The sequence below is a fragment of the Oncorhynchus masou genome, unplaced genomic scaffold (genome assembly GCF_036934945.1).
Source record: "Oncorhynchus masou masou isolate Uvic2021 unplaced genomic scaffold, UVic_Omas_1.1 unplaced_scaffold_1558, whole genome shotgun sequence".
Taxonomy (NCBI): Eukaryota; Metazoa; Chordata; class Actinopteri; order Salmoniformes; family Salmonidae; genus Oncorhynchus; species Oncorhynchus masou.
The window spans coordinates 38,125-63,442 of NW_027005636.1; the positions used below are offsets into that span (position 1 = coordinate 38,125).

The 25,318-nt window shown below is 42.0% G+C and overlaps 1 long non-coding RNA gene across 1 annotated transcript; it reads right to left on the reverse strand.

Annotated features, from left to right (window-relative positions):
• Positions 1-17,971: 17,971 nt before the first annotated feature.
• On the reverse strand, positions 17,972-21,367 carry LOC135531220 (uncharacterized). The gene is made up of 3 exons (XR_010453976.1): positions 21,312-21,367; positions 20,304-20,564; positions 17,972-20,032 (listed from the first exon to the last, which is right to left on the reverse strand). It is a non-coding gene; the product is annotated as an uncharacterized LOC135531220 (long non-coding RNA).
• Between the last annotated feature and the right edge of the window lie 3,951 nt (positions 21,368-25,318).

Genomic DNA, 25,318 nt, shown 5'->3' on the forward strand with positions numbered 1-25,318 from the left:
CAGGTGTGGTTGTGTGTGTTTTGAGCAGCAGACTGATGTCTCAGTGGTGTACGCCACTCTCCACATGGGGCTGGACGGGCTTCTCTCCTCTTCAGCGTGGTCGGAGGCTGCCTCCTTCTCTACGCCCACCACTCAGCAGTTCACTGGCCCAGAGCCTGAGGGCCACAACTGGTATGAGGTCAGACGTTACACACACATACTATTGACTAGGATCATTAAGATCCTTCCATTGACCGATTGTTTTATGTCATTGCATTGGTCATTGATTTTGAATGCTTGTTTTGTCGTAGGGCTGGGAGGAGGACCTGCTGCCTGAGGAGAGGGAGGTTCCTCTGCTAAAGTGAGTTCCTCTAAATGTCTGTGTCGTCTGGGCTTGTCAGATGCTGAAGGATAGTGGTCATAATGCTGTTATCCCACCATTGACTCTAATGGTTGACGTGCTCCATTCCCTCCCTTTTCACAGCCTCTACCTTACCACCAAGAGAGTGGAGGACATCGCCCTGAGGCTCGTCTCCCTGCGCCAGGCCTTCACTGTGAGTGGACCCACTTTTCTTTTTCTCTCTGTGATTTCTTGTTCTGTCTCCTAGAGGAAGATGTCTCACCCTAACTCTTCCCTCTTTCCTAGACCCTGCTTGGTTCCACCCTGAGCAGGAACCATCTGTTTGTGGCGGGAAAGGTCCTCCTGGGCGCTTTGGTTCAGGCCAACCACATGGTAACTCACTAACTCATTCTCTTTCAAGGGAATTAGAGCATCCCTGAGGGGAAATGTGTTCTGTTCACTAAGATGCTATTTTCATTGTCATAGGACGAGGCCAAATTCATCCGTACCTATAACGACTTTGTGGACTACCTGAGTGACCCCTCCAAGCGGAATGACATTGAGAGGGAGCTGGCTGAGGCAAAGGTGAGTTCATTAACTCTTTCAAGTCTCACTGAGTTCTTCCACATGCATGTCTTTTATACATCACTTTTATACATCACAGTAGCTGATCTATATGAAATCATTCCTATTTTCTCCTAATGTGTTTTCTTGTCCTAGATCCATCATGTGAACATGATAGATGTCCTCTTTGAGCTGGTGCTGTTTGGGATGATGACAGCTCAGAAGTCCCTGATGGTGGTAAGTAGCATCTCACTGGTACATGTTTTGATCTCTCTCTATTAGCAGTTTCACTTAAATGCCTCTTCTCTTCTCTCCTCTTTTCTCCTCCTTTGTTTCCCTTAGCACCCTGGTGGGTTCGTGGAGCGTCTGCACGCTCTCCTGTACTCCTTCCTGCCCACTGCTGCCAACATGGAGCCAGAGGCTGACAGATACCTGCTGCTGCTCAATGTAAGAGTCAAGAGGTTACTTCCTGTTTACTTCCTTATTCATGGTTAACCAGGTTTCAATGCCATTTTAGGGGGAGTATTTATAATTGTCTCTCTCCTCTTGATAAGCTAGTAACTCAGAGCCATTTTCAATGTGTTGTGTGGTGTTCTCTTCAAGACGGGCTGATGGCTCTGCTAGATGACATGTTTGGCCAGCAGCTGGCCTGGTACTTTAACCCAGAGTCTCTGGTTACTGAGCTCTCCACCCTCCTGGAGTACCACTTGGAGAACCTCATGGCCAGCATGTAGTCCTACTGCAGGGACCATACTGACCTAAGACAGGGATTTTTTTACTAGGATTAAATGTCAGGAATTGTGAAAAACTGAGTTTAAATGTATTTGGTTAAGGTGTATGTAAACATCAGACTTCAACTGTACCTAGAAGTACACACTATTCTTATTTTTTTTAAATGTATCTTAAAAGTAAAAGTAATATAGTCAACTATACAACTTCTACTACTACTACTACTACTACCCTTTATATCATCCAATAATATATAATGAAAAACACTCAACATGAAGAATTAATACAATTATGTTAATTTCAAATATTTATTTTGAAATATAGATTAGGTGCTCTTCTTTTTATAGCAGGAAGTAAAGGGACTGGACAAGGCTTTGCCTATAGCTGAAAACATCCTGGAAATGAGCGAACGCTTCCTTGGTTTCTTCTTGGTGGAGCATACACTCTCTGTTCGGCAGGATTCTTGATCATTGACAATAGCTGAAAAAAAAAATGTAAATATAACATTTTCTTTAACTGACCCTAGTTGGTGTGAAGAATTACTATTGCATTATTATTATTTAAATTGTAATGTTCTACATTATTTACAAATGTAGGGCGGCAGGTAGCCTCGCAGTCTCAATCCGCCTATTTAACGCAGAAGTGTTACATAGGCCCCCCCCAGGGCTTAAGACTGTTTAGTGCCAAAAAGAAGGTGATAAAAACATTTAAAATGATATATATACATATGAATATAAATATATATTTGTCAACTTTCTTATATCTCTCAGATTTAGGACAGACACTTCAGTTCCATGTAGTGAATCTGTTATTCAATGCGTTTGTATGGGCAAATAGCAGTAAGGCCGATACAAACTCCTCGGCCCAGACAGGGCTTAGACTCTTGTGCGTTAAAAAGCATGATCATTACAAAGGTGCAACTCGTGCTGGGGTCAATAAAAGGCCACGCTAAAATGTGCAGTTTTGTCACACCACACAATGCCACAGATGTCTCAGAGACAGAGACTGAGAAAAATAGGAGCAAGGAAAAACGCTGGTTGACTTGTTTTGAGGGAGCGTGCAATTGGCATGCTGACTGCAGGAATGTCCACCAGAGCTGTGGCCAGAGAATTGAATGTTTATTTCTTTACCATAAGCCGCCTTCAATGTCGTTTTAGAGAATTTGGCAGTATGTCCAACCGGCCTCACAACCACAGACCAAGTATATGGCGTCATGTTGGCTGTAGGGTTATGGTGTGTGCAGGCATAATCTACGGACAACGAACATAATTGCATTTTATCAATGGCAATTTGAATACACAGAGATACCGTCACGAGATCCTTAGGCCCATTGTCGTGCCATTCATCCACCGCCATCACCTCATGTTTCAGCATGATAATGCATGGACCCATGTCGAAAGGCCTGCATACTCACACAGAGACATGTCACCCATTTAGCATGTTTGTGATGCTCTGGATTGACGTGTTCAACAGCGTGTTCCAGTTCCCACCAATATTCAACAACTTCGCACAGCTATTGAAGAGGAGTGGGACAACATTCCATAGGCCACAATCAACAGCCTGATCAACTCTATGCGAAGGAGAAGTGACACGCTGCATGAGGCAAATGGTGATCACACCAGATACTGACTGGTTTTCTGATCCACGCCCCTACCTTTTTTTTAAGGTATCTGTGATGAACATATGCATATCTGTATTCCCAGTCATGTGAAATCCATAGATAAGGGCCTAATGAGCGTATTTCAATTGACTGCTTTCCATATATGAACTGAAACTCAATAAAATCTTTGAAATTGTTGCATGTTGCGTTTATATTTTTGTTCAGTACACATTTGAGTGTATTGACTTACCTGTTTCACTGACGGCAGGGGTCTGGTTCTGGGAAGGTGTTGGAGTGCAGTGGTTCTTCTTGTTGTCCTTCTTTGTACACTGGGTAACAAACAGTCATTTATACAGTAGGAGAAATTGCACACAAAGGGTATCAGTGTTTACCATCATACTGTACGTAATGAATAAAAATAATCTTTATCATTTGTATTTTGATGACATATGTACCTTTGGGTTGAGTCCACAGAGAGCGCTGAATCTTCCTCTCTTCTTTTCCTTTCTACCAGTTGTTGGAAGCGCAGAATGACCTACCTCGTCACTGCCAAGTGCATTGTGTGATGACAACTGGGTCATGGAGGGAGGTGAAGAGCTAGCCTCATTGCATTTAGCTAGTAGTTCCCTAGTTAATGATTTGACCAGGGCATCGTCAAATGCATAATCCGTTGACTTCATTGCAACCTGGAGCATCTTCTCTGACCCGAATTCTTGAAGAAGCCCCATGTAGACAGCCTTGAAAATCTCTTTGAATTTCAGATTCTGGGGGTAGGCTTGAGTTTGTTCAGGGCCTGAGGTGCCACAGAACTCAGACAGAATCCTCTTTGTGAGAACCCTTGATGTTTCACCAATGTTGGAGGATTCCAGTAATGTGATAGGGGTGATCATTGACAGCAATCTAACAATCAGTAAAAGTAACAAAGAGGTGTAGTCATTGCTAGTGGAGTCAAATAATGCATGTGTATCAGAGTCCATGGCTGATGAAGTTGATGGATGCACAGAGACACTAGACATCTCCAGATCTTTGTTGTCCGTCTTGGATTCCACCTCTCCTAAAACTTGAATATGCACAGTTCCAACATTGTGTGTGCTGCTGCCAGAGAGAGAGGGTTTAGGAAATGATTTGGCACTAGACTGACGGCTAGTGGTCATGAGAGCCGGGCTGTCAGAGTCAAGTGTTCCAGCATCAGTTGGGGACAACCCATTGATTATGTTCATCAACTCTGATAATTCTTCTGATGAATTGGAGGCCACAGAACAGGTATCCATGACCTGATTGACCATTATATTGGTGAAAAGGCTCTTTGTGTCACAGTAAACCTGTGTGGAACTAATGGAGGTGGCAGAAGAGTTCGGGATAAGCTGACTTGTTTCCTGCAGAGAACCATCAGAGATGATAGTTTGGCAGAAATCGGATCCTTGTGATGGTGGAGGAAGCCAGAAGACAATCTGCTGTAGCAGACGTTTTATTGACTCCGTAGCAAAGGAGTACACAAGGTCAGATGGGAACTCCCTGGATTCTTCAGAAGCATTCAATCCTGTATTCAGCTTCAAAAGAATAGAGTCAGACACGCTCTTGCCAGCTGGCACAAAAAGAGCCTGGGGGGTGTTGTGACTTTTTATGAGCTCATAAACTTTGTCAGTGAGCTCATGTGAGAAGTTCTGAAGACCGTCCCTGGGGCTGAGTCTCGCAAGTCTTCTTGTAAAAGAAGTGACATCATCTGCAGTGGCTATGTGTTCCGTATCTTCTCTTGGAATGACCTCCATAACAGTGTCAACTATGGCAGAGATGGTTTGCCTTGTGTATTGTTGACCCTTGTGAATGAGTTGAGGAGTCACTCATATCAATGACCGAACTCCTAATGATAGGACAATATATTTCAACAGGCCACTCATTGGGGACTGGAGTGCCTGGAAGAGAATTTGTAAAATCACTCTGAGACCCTCTGGTCATGGCAGAGGTGATGGACAGGGAGGACTTTGAGGAGGATGGCCGGTGTATCTCGTGTCTATCAGTTCTCACCATGTCAACATCCTCCAACATGGAGCCCACGATGGAACGAGTCAAGAGGCCTTTCTCTGAGGTGCTCATCCTCTCTGACATAGACACTCTCCTCTGGATTGTCATCAGAGTCTGACTAATTAAGGCTTTGGAATAATTTGCCATGCTGGTCTGGCTGCCTTCATGTACACTGTAAATCATTTGTGTAGAAGTAGCTGTTCTGCATATGGATTCGGCATGTTTGGGGGCCTCAACCACATTGTCTAGGAGGACCGGTTGTTGCTGGGCAAAAAAATCCTTGACCTTGGTGAACACATTGTTGAACAGGTTAACAGTGCCTGGCCAAATGATCTTTCCTTTCACATTGGCCCCGTTGTGAACACTGACAGGAAGGGTTGAAGCTGACAGGGATCTCTCTAACTGGCCAGACACTGAAGCATCAGACATTTTAGTCATCTGGGTGAAGCTAGTAACGTCTTTAGTGATGCTTCTGACGATGTTGGATGCTGCAGAATTGGTGTGCAGAGAAGAGGTGAATAAAGATGGAGTTCCACTCTTCTGAAGGATTTTGACATCTCTATCATCACCATCATTACTGGACTCTGCACAAATGTCTGCACTTCTACCATCATTGCTGGTATTTACAATAGCAATTAACCCTGATTGAAGGATCCCACCAGCCATATGTGAGGCTTTAGTTTGAAATTCATCAGTACATAGTTTGTCAAAGGCTTTGGATTTAAGACTTCTAGAGGATGCCTCCTCCTCATCATTGTTGATCTCACCATGCAAATTGTCCTGTGTATTGACAGCATAGTCATCAACAGATAAATATGATTTGGAGGCGGCAAGGACGTCAATCTGAGAAACAACGGCATCCAAAAGCTTGGACAGGTCTTCTGTATCTCCTTTTAGGCTAGAGAGGCATTCCTCCATGGATTCCTCAGAGTGATACACAGTGAGGATCTGACTAATGACCTCCTTGGTACAGGTTTGAAGGTCCGCTTGGATTTCAAGAGAATCCCTATTACAAGTCACCTGAGAATCTAAACTTTCACTAGGAGCCTGTTTGAGAGTCTCATCATATATTGGTGTAACACCATCGATGACCTTTACAGAGTCTTGGCAGGAAGTGAGAAAACGCCTCAGCATTTCTCGAAATCTATGATATATAATACGAGCAGCAGAAAGGGTGCTCACTTTTGAAATTCTGAGAATTTCAGATTCATGTGCCTGCATGGACTGAACAATAGTCTCCACATCTGTTACAAAAGTGTCCAGTAATTTAGATGCTTCAGAGTCTCCCAGTAAGCTGTTTGTAAAGGGGTTGACAGATCTCAGAGCTTCACTCACTGCCTTTCTAGCCTTTGTCTGGAAAGACACACTGGAGAGTTTTGTCATATTTATAACTGGAAGACTCTGGGTAGATTCACTGTTGGTGGTGCTGTCCTGCAGACCAAGTGGAAAAGTGAGATGGGAGAGACATTGTTCACTGTCTAACAACTCAGATGGTGAGGCGGAACAAGAACTGGTGAAATCATTCAAGTCAGACATGATGCCATCCACAAATAGAATGGCCTCCAGAGACTCTTCAGAATCACACTCTCCAACAGAAGATGAGAACTTCTCCATCACCTCAGTCTTATACAAGACTAGAACCTGGCTGGCAATCGCTTTTGTGGTGTCAAGGAGGACTTGGTCTTGCAAATACTTTTTGAGAGCCAAGAGAGGTTTTGGGGTCTCACTTTGTCCTTTTTGTTCATTCATAGATGAGGGGGTTATTAAAAGTGGTTTACAAAAAATGGAGTCTGATGTGTCAGCCTCACCATTACTGGAATGACCGACGTCCAGGCACAAAGTTGGAACCATTGTGAAAGAATCTTTGGTGCTCTCCACAAATGTACTTGCGAGATCCCCTTTTCTGGACAGGTAAGAAGCCTCTTCAGCGTATTTTTCATGTCGTAGTAACAACCAACAGTGTAAGACCAGATCTTACTTTGATGGTTTTCAAGAAGGATCTGCTCACCCTGTGCAGGGGAGCAGGATGCCCTGATAGACTGGGTAAGATTGTCCATGTCTGAAACAAAGGTACTTACCAACTCAGAAGCCTCAGGGTCAATCATAAGGTCTCTGATCTCACCTATCCTAGGAGTTGGACTAGATGATGTAGTGCCAGAACAACATGATGTACAACCCCTGAATCTTTTAACGATCTCCCGGATCGATTCAATGGCCTTGGTCTGAAACTCCTCAGTGAGTAGTCTGTCCATACTTTGTGTTGACAGACGAAGACTAGATTTGCACCTTTGATATTTAGGTTGCTCTCTCCTTGTTTTAGCATCTCCTCGGGACTTTTACAAGCTTCAAGCATCTTCATGTGGTCAGCAACAACACAAAGCAGTTCCCTCTTGTCGGGTTCATTTTCCTCCTTATTGCTGAAGTTCAAAACAGTGCCACTGAGGGCTGTCATGACCTGTCCTGTTAAATGTGTCATATCCACCTCAACACCATCCTCTATGAGAACAACACTCTGCTCAACACTCTTCCCATTAATGTACATCTGAAGTATGTTGGAAATGCCAGACACCATCTCCTCAACCACCTTGGTGCTGGAGACACCACCACTGGCAAAAATGACAGGGGACATTCGCCCAGAGATGGGAGTTTGGATGGCCACAGAGATTATGGAATTGACCTTCTTTGACACTTCTCCAACAATAACCCGGGATAGACTTTGAGTGTCTACCTGGCCCTCTCTTTGGATACAGAGGACATTGTTCAGTGACTTTTTGAAGGAATCCTGGACACCAGTGAGGAGACTGTCCTCAGTGATCCCAAAAAAGTCACTGAGTGGCTCAGATGAAATAGACTCACCATCTCCCTGAGTATTTGGCAACACTGTCTGAGACCTTTGAGAATACAAAGCAAACAATACAACATTCCATAATCAATAGTAGACACGGTAGTCACATCAATGCATAATTCAGTAATCAATTAAATTGGTCATTAAGAGTAAACTGTTACACAGATAACAAAACATATTTTCACAAAATGAGTTATGAATAGTTAGGTGAAACCGGTTACTTTAGGAATGACTGAACATACCCATTACGAGAGGAGCTTGATTTGGCCGTGCAAGACCTTGAGGATTTGCTGCTGCCTCTCTTGCGAACCTTCAGGTTTGTGCTAGAGGATCTCTCTGATTCTGTCAGAGACTTGCCGGATACTGGAGACACATGGCTGTATATCCGTACAAAACGGAAAATTGCAGGGATGATGACCTCCAGGATGGCCTCAGATACAAACCGCACAATCTGCAGGCACATCTCTGCAAGCAATGCCCTCATCACCTGTAGGACCGAAACAGTGTAGGTAGATTACTCATAACCGGGCTCTGAAACCAAGCTCCTCAAAGAGATACCAACAATCTCACATATGTTCATGAGAATCATGAAAGTGGCATACATTGGAAAGCATGAAAAGCAGTAGGCTACTAAAAAGCTCTTTATATATAACTGTTTGTGATAATGTGGATGATACTGTAGATAGATAAAAGGCTTGTATCTAATTTTCTTGAAACATCTATTAATATATCTATGAATCATTTTCAAGGTTAAGGGACTTACAGGGTCCATCCTGCCAATGCTTAACTGCCTCCATTGCCTACAGGAGATAATTAGATGTTTTTAGCACCAAAAGGCACACCAACACACATACAATTTATAAAATCCTTCAGATGACATTGCATTCAAATACTACAATAGAAGTTTGGACATACTCCTCAGTAAGTTTTTCAGAAACCGGATGATAATCGGGTTGAAAGCATCCGGATCGATTGGCGGGAGGTCAAGAGCCCTGGTCTGACAGGCCCTGGAGACACACTCACTTAGGATCTTTTCATTAGATTGTCCCTGGTGAGATGTCCCCTGAACTGCCATCCCAGAGAATTCCACAGATGTAGAGGGACCTGTGTGCAAAGCAGCATTCACCAAGGTAAAGAAGTCAGAAAACATGTATCCTTCTAAGGCAAGTATGTATTAGCCAATTTTGTGTACTTTGTGAAGTTAAGTACCCAAGAAAGGATTATGCACTCTGCTATTAGTCCTCTGCTCAATAGATGTCCTAAATCACATTTACATGCAAAAGGATTACATTCAGTGAAATTAGAGTTTAATTTATGACCTGCATCTGTATTAGTAATCTGCTCCACTTTGTTTCTCTTGGTCCTCTTGGTCTAAAAAAACAATACAGTCAATGATATACACGTAGATACTGTATGAAGCCATTCCAATACAGCCCTTTGAGTAGAGCAAGGGTAAGAATGATTATAGGGCTGTCCCTGACGAAATCAATTATTTATAGACCGAGAGACTTCCTGTTCTAATGTTAAAATGTATTTTTCCATATCAGACACACCCTATGTGTTTGAATGCAATCACCTACATAGGCACTGAGCTTGTCTGATGCTTTAAGCCCACTGTTTGATTAAATAATTAAGACACACAAATGACTCAAGAAAGAGCCCGATGGTGACACTGTATTATTACAGCATAGCAAAGATTAAAAACAGCCGAATCTGTGAAATTGCTTAATTCAACATTTTGGCGGTTCATGAGGCTTGGTGCTCACAGAATCAGTAGGCTATTAAACAAATACTCAAACAGGCAACAGAAGCTATATCTGTCTTACTCCTGTATATATGTATACAGTACCAGTCAAAGGTTTGGACACACCTACTCATTCAAGGCTTTTTTTTATTTTTACTATTTTCTACATTGTAAAATAGTAGTGAAGACATCAAAACTATGAAATAACACATATGGAATCATGTAGGTACCAAAAAGTGTGAAACAAATCTAAATATATTTTATATTTGAGATTCTTCAAAGTAGCCATCCTTTGCCTTGATGGCAGCTTTGCACACTCTTGGCATTCTCTCAACCAGCTTCACCTGGAATGCTTTTCCAACAGTCTTGATGAGTTCCCACATATGCTGAGAACTTATTGGCTGCTTTTCCTTCACTCTGCTGTCCAATTCATCCCAAAACATCTCAATTGGGTTGAGGTTGGGTGATTGTGGATGTCAGGTCATCTGATGCAGCCCTCCATCACTCTCCTTCTTGGTCAAATAGCCCTTACACAGCCTGGAGATGTGTTGGGTAATTGTCCTGTTGAAAAACAAATGATAGTCCCACTAAACGCAAACCTGATGGGATGGCGTAACACTGCAGAATACTATGGTAGCCATGTTGGTTAAGTGTGCCTTGAATTCTAAATAAATCACAGACAGTGTCACCAACAAAGCACCCCCCACATTATCACACCTCCTCCATGCTTCATGGTGGGAACCACACATGCGGAGATCATCTGTACACCTACTCTCACAAAGACATTGTTGGAATTTGGACTTATCAGACCAAAGGACAGATTTCCACCAGTCTAATGTCCATTGCTCGTGTTTATTGGCCCAAGCAAGTCTCTTCTTCTTATTGGTGTCCTTTAGTAGTGCTTTCTTCGCAGCAATTTGACCATGAAGGCCTGATTCACGCAGTCTCCTCTGAATAGTTGATGTTGAGATGTGTCTGTGACTTGAATTCTGTGAAGCATTTATTTGGGCTGCAATGTGAGGTGCAGTTCACTCTGATGAACCTATCCTCTGCAGCCGAGTTAACTCTGGGTCTTCCTTTCCTGTGGCGGTCCTCATGAGAGCCAGTTTCATCATAGCGCTTGATGGTTTTTGCACTTGATGAAACGTTCAAAGTTCTTGAAATTTTCCGGATTGAATGACCTTCATGTCTTAAAGTAATGACGGACTGTTGTTTTTGTCTTTGCTTATTTGAGCTGTTCTGCCGGAAAGAAATTCCTTTACTTAATTTTACTACGTCTTAATTGTGTGCCATAATATGGACTTGGTCTTTTACCAAATAGGGCTATCTTCTGTATACCAACCCTACCTTGTCACAACACAACTGATTGGCTCAAATGCATTAAGAAGGAAAGAAATTCCTTTACTTAATTTTACTTACTTTACTTAATACTTAATTTTTAACAATCATTGAAAAGTGAAAGACTAAAGTTACATACATGGGATGCTTTAGTGAATTTCAGAATGTCTGGAATAGAAAAGGCAGAAATAAAACAATTCAATAAACATTCGCAGCCAGTCATCCAAAACATATCCCTATGCAGTTGTTAAATTCCTGTTAATTTATGAAATGCATTCCAGGTGACTACCTCATGAAGCTGGTTGAGAGAATGCCAAGAGTGTGCAAAGCTGTGATTAAGGCAAAGGGTGACTACTTTGAAGAATCTCAAATATAAAATAGATTTTTTTGATACCTACATGATTCCATATGTGTTATTTCATAGTTTTGATGTCTTATTCTACAATGTAGAAAATAGTAAAAATAAAGAAAAAACCTTTTGACTGGAAATATATATATGGATGATTTACAAAGCCAGTAACATTTAACAATTAGGGTATTGATTATAGACCTAATTTAGTTGGGTTTTCCTATCTCCTCAATTTTCTTAGACAATTAGGCTAAGGCCAGGGCTGTTTCCCCATCTCTGCTGCTGCTGCTGCCTCTGCAGCATTGTTCTCAATCCCAATATGCTGGTTAACTTTGTTATTATGCACATAGCAACATAGGAAAGGGCGGCAATTCTCCGGAGCACTGAAGATTATGTTTCAGAACCACGGACAGCGACCGTATCCAATGCAGGAGAAAGCGCATTTGTTATAAAACAATATTTGATTTATTAGTGTTGCACCATTATTTTAACATAATATAACCATATACAATTTCAGTATCACATCTTAGCGTGATGGACTGTGCCATCCCTGTGGCCTCGGGAATAGATTAGTCAACTGAGACAGGTGCAAATCAGACAGGTGTGCACCAAATTCATGTGCACCATGAAGAAAAAAACTTTTGCAACTGCTCGACTTAAGAAATCCCAGTCAACCAACAGCCTATTGACCAAACTGTCGAACAAATGGGGTCAGCCCTAGATTTACTATTAGGAGATAAAAGGGTATTGCATGGGCAATTTACCTTCCTCAGAACAACATGCTGTAGGGGCAGGTTATAGATATGAAAGATATCACAAATATCCACATCTCTGCTCAATCTATTCCCTTACCTTGACTTTATTTCTCTTCACGGCATCCTGCTCCATCTGAGGCAGAGGATCCATCTTCACCTCATCCTCTTCTTCATCATTCTGATTATCAACAAAATCTCTCTCAGCTGCATCAGTATCAGTGCTCTGTTCAACTGTGGACCTGTTGGCACTGGTCTTCCTCTTGGTCTAAAAAGACAATACAGTCAATGACATACTGTATGTTTCCGTTGGTATACAGGCCTTTGAGAAGAGCTACAGTAAACAATTGGTGATTGAATATTAAGAGATGGAAGTCTGTTGTAAGGACAATTTATCCTCCAACCTCACAACATGTTATATGGCGTATTGGACAGGTTTAAAGTGTGGACAGGTAAGTCCCCAGATTTCCCTTTCTCTCCTCAGTCTAGTCTCTCACCTTAACTTTTCTCCTTGTCACAGCCTTGAGCTCGATCTGAGGCAGGGGATCCTTCACTTCACTATCTTCTGGATAGTTTAAACCCAGGATATCATTCATTTTCTGGACTTGACCTTCCAAACGTTGATGATCATGTGGATCATCTTCGTTTAAACTCTGGAAGAAATTAGACCATTCTTTAAATGCTCATGGATATGGACAGCTAACAGCTGTTCTTACACATGACACAACGCACAGTCATTATACTGGTTACCAACTTAATTAGAAAAGTAAAAATACATGTTTTGTCATACCCGTGGTATACGCTCTGATATACCACAGCTTTCAGCCAATCAGCATTCAAGGCTCAAAACACCCAGTTTATAATGGCCAATATATACATTTTTTTACAGAACAGATTTTCGCTATAAATACACATAGATCCTATTGCCTGATATCAAGATTCGTAATTAATATGTTATGGAGTCACCTATTATTATTATAGTTTAGGTAGAATTATGATAAATAGCCTACTGCTCTTATCTTTGCAAGGATCATATTTCAAATCAAATCAATTCATAGATCCCTTCGTATATCAGCTGATATCTCAAAGCGCTGTACAGAAACCCAGCCTAAAACCCCAAACAGCAAGCAATGCAGGTGTAGAAGCACGGTTTGATGTATAACAAGTCCCATAGGTTATTTTCATGCATATTTTTTTTACAATATTAAAAATGATAATATTAGCGGCACATTAACGTTAGCCCACACCGCCAACCAGCTGCCACTACTTGCGGCACCCCTATCGGCATGGACTGTGTACCCTGTGGTTCCTGCCGCAACATAAAAAAAGACGGTGCAGCGGTTCCTGCACCACTGCATGGGGCTTCTCTGTTAGCAATTCATAGGCTTACCTTATTATCCTCCATGGTTAAAGTCTATGGCTGGAGCCTATGTTCCCATCATGTAAAACTTTACCAAGTGATTACCAAAGAGATAAACTACCGCATTTTATACGGTAACTCAGCCAACGTCATAATGTGAATGCACTTTGACGTAATAAAACAACTTCAGGGAAGATCTGTCAATCAATGCAATCAGCGACGCAATACTGGATCCCCATACCACTAAAAAGACCACTCGAAACAATAAATACTGGTGTATTAGCTCCGTTTCCGTTTTTTTGTACAATAATGTGATGAGACAACAAATAAATAAGTAATGACACCAATGATGAGCAATAGATAACATTGTAAATAAGAATGTGTTCTTAACTGACTTGCCTCGTTAAATAAGGTTAAATCATTTTTAAAAAAAAAAAACATCTAATGCAGTAATTTGAGAAGAACGCTTGAGGGCGACTACGAACCATTTTTGAATGACGAGGACAGAAACTTGCCATGTATTGTTGGGTCAGAGGCGAAGGGTCATAGTTGAAATGAGAAAAGATGGATGGCGCACGCAGAAATACGCGTGGTTCACCGTGGTGGCAGCAAAATAAACTTCAGAGAGACAGTTATTACAAATGACATGAGCTAAACGTGAATTAACTGTATGTCACAAGTATGTCATGGGTGCAAACTGTAGCCCTGGCTAGCACGTTAGCACGTTAACTCACGTGTTACTGTATAGCTACAACACAAGTATTCTAATCTTGAGAAACGTAACGTTGGCTCTTGTTGTCTGCAGTCCTGTAGCAGCATGGCGCTTGCAACGCAATAATTGTGGGTTTGATTCCTGGGAGCACCCATATGTAATATGTGTACGTGCATGGCCATTGCTTCGTCCCACAACGAACTATTGTTGATACATACGACTCGTTGCAGGTTATCTTCCTTACTGGAGTCTTGCGTCCTTTATCAAACAACTCAAACGAAAATAACGTTTCCACTGAACAGCGGCATATTCAGTATCTCTAGGAACAATACTTCGACATGATCGAAGCTAAATCGCTTTGGGTAAAAGTTATTACTAAATCGCTTATACACAGAACCAGTGCAGTGGTGGAAAAAGTACCCAATTGTCATACATGACTGAGTCATTTTCTATTAAAGGTATCTTTACTTTTACTCAAGTTAAAGTCACCCAGTAAAATACTAGAGTAATAGTCTAAAAGTATTTGGTTATAAAATACTTAAGTATCAAAAATGTATTTGGATGAAATATACTTATAAACCTATAAATAATTTCAAATTCCTTATATTAATAAGCAAACCAGATGGCATCATATTCTTGTTTTTTTTTCATTTATGGATAGCCAGGGGCTCCAACACTGACATCATTTACAAATTAAGCAGATATAGATTAGAATGTTAGATTAGAACATTGTGCAAGGTTATTGTCCATTGTGCCAATGAAGCTGTTATGCTACACCCTTGGGAGTGTGGTGTCAGGAAAATAACCTCACGCTCAACGTCAACAAAACAAAGGAGATGATCGTGGACTTCAGGAAACAGCAGAGGGAGAACCCTCCCCCATCCACATCAACAGGACAGTAGTGGAGAAGTGGAAAGTTTTAAGTTCCTCGGAATACACATCAAGGACAAATTGAAATCATATCAAATTTATATAACCCTTCGTACATCAGCTGATATCTCAAAGTGCTGTACTGAAACCCAGCCTAAAACCACCAAACAGCAAGCAATGCAGGTATTGAAGCACGTTGGCTAGGAAAAACTCCCTAGAATGGCCCAAACCTAGGAAGAAACATAGAGAGGAACCAGGCTATGAGGGGTGGCCAGTCCTCTTCTGGCTGTGCCGGGTGGAGATTATAACAGAACATGGCCAAGATGTTCAAATGTTCATAAATGACCAGCATGGTCAAATAATAGGTCTGGGACAGGTAGCACGTCCAGTGAACAGGTCAGGATTCCATAGCCGCAGGCAGAACAGTTGAAACTGGAGCAGCAGCACAGCCAGGTGGACTGGGGACAGCAAGGAGTCATCATGCCAGGTAGTCCTGAGGCCTGGTCCTCCGAGAGAGATAAAGAAAGAGAGAATTAGAGAGAGCATACTTAAATTCACACAGGACACCGGATAGGACAGGAGAAGTACTCCAGATATAACAAACTGACCCTAGCCCCCCGACACAAACTACTGCAGCATAAATACTGGAGGCTGAAACAGGAGGGGTCAGGAGACACTGTGGCCCCATCCGATGATACCCCCGGACAGGGCCAAACAGGAAGGAAATGGTCCCCCACACAGACCTCATGGTGAAGAAGGCACAACAGAGACTCTTCAACCTCAGGAGGCTGAAGAAATTTGGCTTGTCACCAAAAACGGTCACAAACTTTTACAGATGCACAATCGAGAGCATCCTGTCAGGATGAATCACCGCCTGGTACAGCAACTGCACAACGCATCACCGGGGAAAACTACCTGCCCTCCAGGACACTTACACCACCCGATGTCACAGGAAGGCAAATAAGACCATCAAGGACAACAACCACCCAAGCCACTACATACCCTACATTACTCATCTCATATGTATATACTGTACTCTATACCATCTACTGCATCTTGCCTATGACGTTTGGCCATCGCTCATCCATATATTTATATGTACATATTCCTATTAATTCCTTTACACTTGTGTGTATAAGGTAGTTGTTGTGAAATTGTTAAATTACTTGTTAGATATTACTGCAAGGTCAGAACTAGAAGCACAAGCATTTCGCTACACTCGCATTAACATCTGCTAACCATGTGTATGTGAATTGATTGAATGTTTTCCCCATAAAACCTACCACTCCTTTGATTTCTATTTTGATCAGTATTGGTTTATGCTGTGTTAAAATTTGTGTTTAAGCAATAAACAAATGTAAAAAATAAAATCTCTGGTTGTAAACTGACTGCAGTAGCTATGTTTTTGGTATCGCTCATGTCATACTGCGTGTCATTCCTCAACTGGCTTGATGCCCACTCCAGCCCGGCCGATACGAGGAGCTGGAATGTACCGCACCGGGCTATGCACAGAAGCAATAAACAAATTAAAAAAGAATAACTCTGGTTGTAAACTGACTGCAGTAGCTATGTTTTCGGTCTGGATTTTACATTCATTTTGGACCTACACCAAACTGACACACTAAATCAACAAACTGTTTTTGTACATAACATACAACATACAAATACAATCAGTACATGGCCTTCCATTAATTTCTTAAACTCATTGGAAATGAAATGGAATTCAACTATGCTATAATCCCACTGAATCATGAATAAGCCTCATTCAGATGATTTTATATGGTCCTTTACACACCAGCTCCGTGGGAAAATTGGATCCTGGCCAAAGGCACAAGTTCATTCAAAGAGTGTGAGACATCTAAGATGAGTTTTTGACAATATTAATGTCAACTGCCATATGTTGATGTACATGTCCAACTGGTTTCCTCCTATTTTCAAAGTACAATAAAATAGATTGAAATGAAAGGTAAAATATTGAACACTTACACATTTTTTTTTAGTGTCTTGCAGTCCCAAAAAAAAGGGTTGATAAAGGTTGATAAGGGTTGATAAAGGTCAAGATAAGTTTGACTGGGACTAGTGTAAGCGTAGGATGTTTGGTAACATTTGGCATCCTAAACTTGTTTACACCCCGACAAAGTAGGCTACAGGACCATATAGTGCTTCTACCCAAGTGGTGGCCCATCATGTCTTTAGGAGCTACAGTCTTTTTCATTATTTTCAACCAGGCATTAACCAAGACATATAGCTAGAATGTTATGGAGTGATATTAGTGCCAACATAAACTGAATTTCAAATTCAACATCATATCGCTCCATAGACTCTAGCGTGCCTGGTTTGGCCAAAGATTAAACATTAAGAACACCTGCTCTTTCCATGACATATGCTGACCAGGTGAATCCAGGTTAAAGATATAATCCCTTATGGATGTCACTAGTTAAATCCACTTAAATCAGTGTAGATAAAGAGGAGGAGAAAGGTTTAAAAAATATATTGTAAAGCTTGAGACAATTGAGACATGGATTGTGTGTGTGTGCCATTCAGAGGGTGAATGGACAAGACAAAATATTTACGTGCCTTTCAACGGGGCATGGTAGTAGGTGCCAGGGGTACCAGTTTGTGTCAAGAACTGCAACGCTGCTGGGTTGTTTACGCTCAACAGTTTCCCGTGTGTATCAAGAATGGTCCACCACTCAAAAGACATACAGCCAACTTGACACAAATGTGGGAGCCATTGGAGTCAACATGGGCCGGCATCCCTGTGAAAATTTTGAACTCTCAGTACATTAATAGTATTGGTACCGTGTTCTTGCCGTAACCTGTAAAGCTGGAGCAGCCTGCGAGGCTGGGGGTGTAGGTGATGCCGTTGTCTGAACACACAGGGTCCCACTTCCCAGCCTAAGCAGGAGCAGTCTCTGTTACATTCTGACAACAGGCTGCCATCGTACACCAGGGGACCCGGGGGACAGAGAAAATGGCTGGTAATAATGATGTTTAAATAATTGTTGCTGAACTATCATTGACACAGGCACAGTGACAAAACAGCCAGGAATCCTGGCTCAGTAACAACCATACTGTATATTCCCACAAGAGGGAGCCCCGGCACAAGCCCATGTGTGTTTTGTTCAAACTCTCCCTCATATTCCACTGATCAAAACTTTTGTTTTTATCAACCCACCAACCAACCAATCAGATGTCATATTTACCCGTTATAGGACAGGGTCAGACCAGCCACCTGAACGTTGTCACACTTAGTGCCAGACTGCAGAGGGAGGAGGAGGTAGGCCATGAAGGAGATGACAAAAGACATCTGGGATCCAGACACAACGCCGAGCTTATACCTCTTCATCAGTAGACCTCCCAGGAATATCCCCACTGCACCCACAGGCAGGTTCAACTCACCTGGAAAAGTTATACTCACACATCTTTAGTGCTACCAGTGTGCTGGAGTTTCATTTCCACTCATGTTCAACAACCCTACAGGGGATGGGAGAGAACAAAAAAAGTGTATTTAATGCCATTCAACATCAGTACTGACGGGATGGAACATTTCAGTTGGAACAGTTTCTATGGATTCGTTGAGACAGGCAGCCCAATTCAGTCATTTTTTGACCAATCAGATATGCTCTGAAAAAGAGCTGATATGAAAATATCTAATGTGATTGGTCAAAAGACCAATTAGTGGAAAAAATATCATAATTGGGCTGCATTTCTAATCGCATCCCTCGTCTCTCTGTCTCTGACCCAAACTTCAGTCCTTGCATCGATTACAGAGGGCTGAAAAGGATTACGATCAAGAATCATTACCCCCTACCCGATGTCTGCCGCCTTTGAATTGGCTCTAGGAGTCCAATTCTTCACCAAACTGGACCTCCGCAACGCTTAAAATCTGGAGAGAATCAGGGAGATGAGAGGAAAATGTCCTTTAACGCCCCTAGTGGTCACTGAGTATTTAGTCATGACCTTTGGAATATCGAACTCACCGGCAGTCTTTCAGGCATTGATCAATGATACTCTTAGGGATATGTTGAACCAGTTCGTCTTTGTTCACCTCAACGACATCCCGATCTTCTCCAAAACTTCTCCAAATCTTCTCCCCTCCGGAACATTTACGGCCCTGTCCCACCTCACTCAAGCAGGTTTGTGCAAGAATCCCGAGGCTGAGAGGGCATTCATAGAGCTCAAGGGACGTTTCACCTCCGGACGCATCCTCGTTCATCCTGATCCTACTCGCCCCTTTGTGGTAGAGGTGGACGCCTTGGACACCGGAGCTGGTGCGGTACTTTCACAGCGGAACGAGGAGGACAAGAAACTGCACCCATGCACCTTTCTCTCCAAGCGGGTCTCACCAGCAGAAGGCAACTATGATGTAGGAAACTGGGAGCTTTTGGCAGTTAAGTGGGCCCTTGAGGGATGGAGACACTGGTTGGAACCACTGCTTCATCTTCTGGTCTCTTCTCTGCACCTGAGTCCAACCTTACCACGTCAAAATTATAGCATCTCTTAATCCCTTCTCTTAACATGTATGGCCCCAAAACATAATAAAGCATCTGACCAATTACGCAAGACTTTAGTTCTAAATAAACTGAGATTAATCAACAACTGGATACATTTCTTTATTTCTCAAGTGAAACTATCCTCCGCATTGGAGTATCTCTACAAGCACAAGTTTAACAAGTATTTCAGTTGTTTTACCATCCCATGAAGAAGTGTGGCAGGCCTGTGAGGAAGGATCCTACAGCCATGAGGAAACAGCCCATAGCAATGAACCTGGGCCGGTGCAGCTTCGCCCCCAAATGGCTGACCACAGCCAGGAACAGCAGGTTACCTGCAAGAAACCACAACACTGCAGTAGTCAGGAATCGCAAATTATAAACACTGTTTTTTTTTCAAACTAAAAATGGCATATCAGTTTGGATACTAGGCTGAAACAACATAGCATCAAATAAAACAATGTTAGGGGTTTGACAGTAGAGTCATGGACAAACGCCAGTCAATCAGTTAATAGGAACAACAATAACACTGGACAGTATTGAAAGCAGACTGATTGAACCACTAAAAAATGGATCATATTGTAGTATGTATCTGGTTTTTATTACATGAATTCTCAAGCAACTCAATGTTATTGTTGAAACCCATCTCAAAGCTGCCGTCCCATGAGTCCGATGAGAGAGCTGGACAGGTCAAAGTGTCTCTCTGAGTGATGCACTCTTCATGTAGGTCCCTGACAGAGCTTTGGTGAAGGAGGCGAATGAGAGGGCCACGATGAACTGCTGACAAACAGTTAGTGTGTGTTTGTCCGTGTGTATGTGCATGCGTGGATGCGTGTGCAGACAGAGTGCATGTGTAGCTGAGGTGGCCTGTAAAAAGAATGGACACAAGTTTACAAATGTTTTTTTTCTCTTGTTCAATTGTCTATTTTCTTGTTAGTACTTTGAAAATATTCACATCAAACAAGTGCACACTTTAAATTACACAACATAAAAGCACTTTACCTAAAGCAGAATTAAAAAATGTTCTACATATAACCCTGTCTTAGTGTTTGGTTTCACATGAAAACCACAATGTAATTCACATTCATACAATAGAAACACCTATATATGAAACCATAAAGAACTGAATGTTTCTCTATATACCGCTACCTCTATAGAAAAGTGACAACAATACATTCAGCTTTAAGATAAGTGGCACCTCCAGAAAATCGTCTCTCTCTCACTGTATGCACTAAAAGTCCACCAGACTGAGCGTGCTCGGCCACTTTACCAGCTAGTGAGCACAATTTTACACAAAACAACCAATAACATCTAAAACCAACTCAGAAGTCCCTAACAAATGGATTCTTGATAAAAAAATCTCCTAGACAAAATCCAGTAAAAGTAAGCTACTCAGTAAACATAGTCTCTGTGACTCGTAAATGTTTTGTTTTTTTACCTCAGCTAGCATCAAGCTAACATAAACTCTCACTCAATGTAAATCACCTTCTTCTCTCACTCAGTTCGACACAAAGCCAAAACAAAACCTTTCCTCACGTGATAATATCTGGACAAAGTTGTTAAATAGCATGTTATGACATATTGTGTATATATTTGAACGTTTGAAGTGCCTACCTGTAATAGTAAAAGAACAGACACAGTTTACCTCTGCAAAGTTCTGGTCCTTATTCTGCAGAATGGTGAGCGCTTGGCCTGAACTTAATGTTTCTCCTGCTACAACAGTGCAACAGCGCCATCTATTGGCCTGATGGACTGCTGAGGCTAAAGTATGTAGAAAATACAATTTAGATTCACTAAGACAAATACATAAACAATTAGGGGGGGATAAATAATAAATGGGTGTCTGTTTTTAGTGACTTTGTTTTCAACCCATTACACATGCACAATCATACATGTGCATTTAAATCCTTGAGTGTGGAACTGCAGGGGCATTTACGCAAAAACCACATGAAATTCACATGTGAACACGGGAAGTGTTCCAAAAACAAGTTTTCATGTAATCTTATGTGAAGAGAAGTTTGAGTTTGAGTTTATTTTTTATTTTTACAGGGACAGTGCACATTGATCAACGTTTCAGTAAAAGTGCCGGTTTTAGCCAGCCGGCTAATTTTCAACCGCAGTCCCTGGGCAGGTTATTAAAAACAATTACAATATAGACAATAGCAACATAGAACAAGCAAGACATAGCAACATAGGACAAGCAAGACATATCATACAGACAGAGCAACATAGGACAAGCAAGACGTAGCATACAGACAGAGCAACATAGAACAAAAAGCAGCAAGACAAAATTCATAAAAGCAACAAAGTGTTTCCACAACTCACAAGCTACAGACAACAGACAACATGGAAAGCGGCAACACACAGCTAGGGACCATGTTCACAAATCTGATTGTCCTTTAGCCATGTCTTCAAGCATTTTGTGAAAGTGTGATATGTGGTGCAGTTATGTGTGTCTGATGGCAGTGTATTCCAGACATGGGAAGCTCTCACAGAGAATGCAGATTTACTAAAGGTGCTTTTCCTTAGGGGAACTATACAGTCACCTCTCATGGCAGACCTTGTGGATCTGCTGCCATATGTATGGGTTTTCTGTTTAACAAAAATATTGAGTGGAGGGGGAGCCAGGCCATTAAGGATCTTGAATACAAGACATGCGTCGGTGTATTGCACAAGATTTTCCCAACTCAAGAGCTCATGCTTTCTAAGGATGTGACAATGATGATGGCTATTGGGCTTCCTATCAAGCACTTTGAGAGCCTGTTTGTAGACAGACTGAATAGGTTTTAATGTTGTACAGCAAGCTTGGGCCCAACTAGTCAAGCAGTATGTTAAGTGGGGGAGTATCATAGAGTTGAAGTACAGTTTTGCTACCTCTGTAGTCAAACAATTTCGTATAAATCAGAAATTAGCTAGGTTGAATTTAGTTATTTGAATTACCTTTTTCACATGCTTTTTAAAAGAGAGGTTGGAATCAAGTATGATGCCAAGGTACTTAAAATCGGATACCACCTGGAGCTTCTCCCCTGACACATAGACATCTGGCTCAGTAGCATCTGTTGCCCTCTTTGTGAAGAACATGCAAACAGTTTTTTTCACATTGAGATGCAAACACGAGTCACTGAGCCACTTTGTAACCTGGACCATTACAGTAGTGAGTTCTTGTGCAGCTTGTTGTTTGCTCTTTGCATGCACATATATCACTGTATCATCTGCATACATTTGAACTTCAGACCCAGTACAGACAGAAGGCAGATCATTAATGTACAGGCTGAACAGGAGGGGCCCCAGTATTGACCCTTGGGGCACGCCCACATCATAGCTACGAGTGGGCGACAGCTCATTGCTCACTCTGACACACTGAGTTCTGCCTTCAAGGTATGACTTCATCCATCTCAAGGCATCAGGGGAAAAGTTGAACTTGGACAATTTTGTGATGAGAATCTCATGGTTAACAGTATCAAAAGCCTTCCTTAGGTCCAGAAACACAGCCCCAACAGCACCCCCTTTGTCCATCTTGGACTTCACATTTTCCAGAAGAAAGCAGTTGGCCGTTTCTGTGGAGTGTTTTGCTCTGAAGCCAAACTGCATGGAGTGTAATGTGAAAGGGCTGTTGTTGAGGTGGGCAATCAGTTGTTCTGCTACACACTTTTCAACAACCTTTGACACCACAGGTAGTATACTAATGGGCCTGTAGTTACTCACGTCAGCAGGGTCGCCTGATTTAAACATGGCCGTTATTATGGCCGACTTCCATACCCTTGGAAACACACCGAGACCAATAGATGTGTTGGTGACCTTAGTAATGGGGCCAATGAGTGACTCTTTGTAGTTTTTAAGAAAGGTAGAGTCCATCCCAAACACATCTTTGGCTTTAGAGTTCTTTAGTGAGCTAATCACCTTGTTCACCTTTGACTCAGAAACCTCCCTTATGATGAAGACAGGTTGAGTGTCATTCACTAGCACTGAGCCCAAGAAACCAGTGGAGGGGTTCTGTGTCAGTACCCTGACAGAGTCAATAAAGTAGGAATTGAAGGCTATTGCTATTTCGACTGCATCCTGTGTTAGATTGTTATTCACCATGATTTCTAGTCTTTTTGCAGGGTTACTATGGTCTTTCCCTGTTAACTTTTTTAGATTCTCCCATATCAATTTAGAATGTCCCTTTGCTTCACCAATTATGTTAATAAAAAAGTTTGCCTTGGCCTGTCTGATTTCTTTCATCACCTTATTTCTCAACATGGTAAACCTACGTCTGTCATGCTCTAGTTCTTTCATCAATTTCCAGATTTCTCCATTTAGCCAAGGAAGAGTGCTCTTTTGGCCAGGTTTGGATTTGATTTTCTTTAGGAAGCCATTTATTGTAGTCTGGATTGTGGATAGAAAAACCTGACTATCAGCTTCCACGTCTGTATAGGACAAGAGATCATTCCAGTTTATTTCCTTAATTGCTTTTTCAAAATAGTTTAATTCACTCTTAGGTATTCTGAGTTGATCCGGCTTTCTAACAGTAGAGAGGTTAAACCTGCTCTTAGACAGCTTTCTGGCTATAGGTGTCAGATTATGATCAGACAGCCCAGTAACCATATTGAATGATTTAGTCACTCTCTCTGGTTTATTACTGAACACCAAATCAATCTGTGTTTTAGAGCAACAAGTCACCCTGGTTGGCCCTTTAACTAGCTGTGTAAGGTCAAAGGTATTAGTGATCCGTTTGAGGGTTTTCCCAATAATGTGATAACATGTAAAGCAACATGTGATTACATTAAACTACACATGAAAATGTGATCATGTTGTGTTCCAAAACATGTTTTCACATAAAATGTCAGTTGAAATCATGTGGTTTTTCTGTCAGGGCAGGAATATAAGATGCATTTTGATGTTATGTTTGATGTTACATGATCTTGCACATTCAATGTTCTTTGAGGTTCTTCCATGTTCCTTTCTATGTATTTTCCTTGGTCCTTTTCACTTCCCTTGGCAAAATCAAATTAATTGTATTCATGTAGCCCTTCGTACATTAGCTGATATCTCAAAGTGCTGTACAGAAATCCAGCCTAAAACCCCAAACAGCAAGCAATGCAGGTGTAGAAGCACGGTGGCTAGAAAAAAACTCCCTAGAAAGGCTAAAACCTATGAAGAAACCTAGAGAGGAACCAGACTATGAGGGGTGGCCAGTCCTCTTCTGGCTGTGCCGGGTGGAGATTATAGCAGAACATGGCCAAGATGTTAAAATGTTCATAAATGGAAAAAAAAGAGCCCACAAAGATCTCTGCCACGGCACAACCGGGGGGGGCGCAACCCAGACAGGAAGACCACATCAGTGACTCAACCCACTCAAGTGATGCACCCCTCCTAGGGACGGCATGGAAGAGCACCAGTAAGCCAGTGACTCGGCCCCTGTAATAGGGTTAGAGGCAGAGAATCCCAGTGGAGAGAGGGGAACCGGCTTGGCAGAGACAGCAAGGGCAGTTCGTTGCTCCAGTGCCTTTCTCGTTCACCTTCACACTCCTGGGCCAGACTACACTCAATCATAAGACCTACTGAAGAGATGAGTCTTCAATAAAGACTTAAAGGTTGAGACCGAGTCTGCGTCTCTCACATGGGTAGGCAGACCTTTC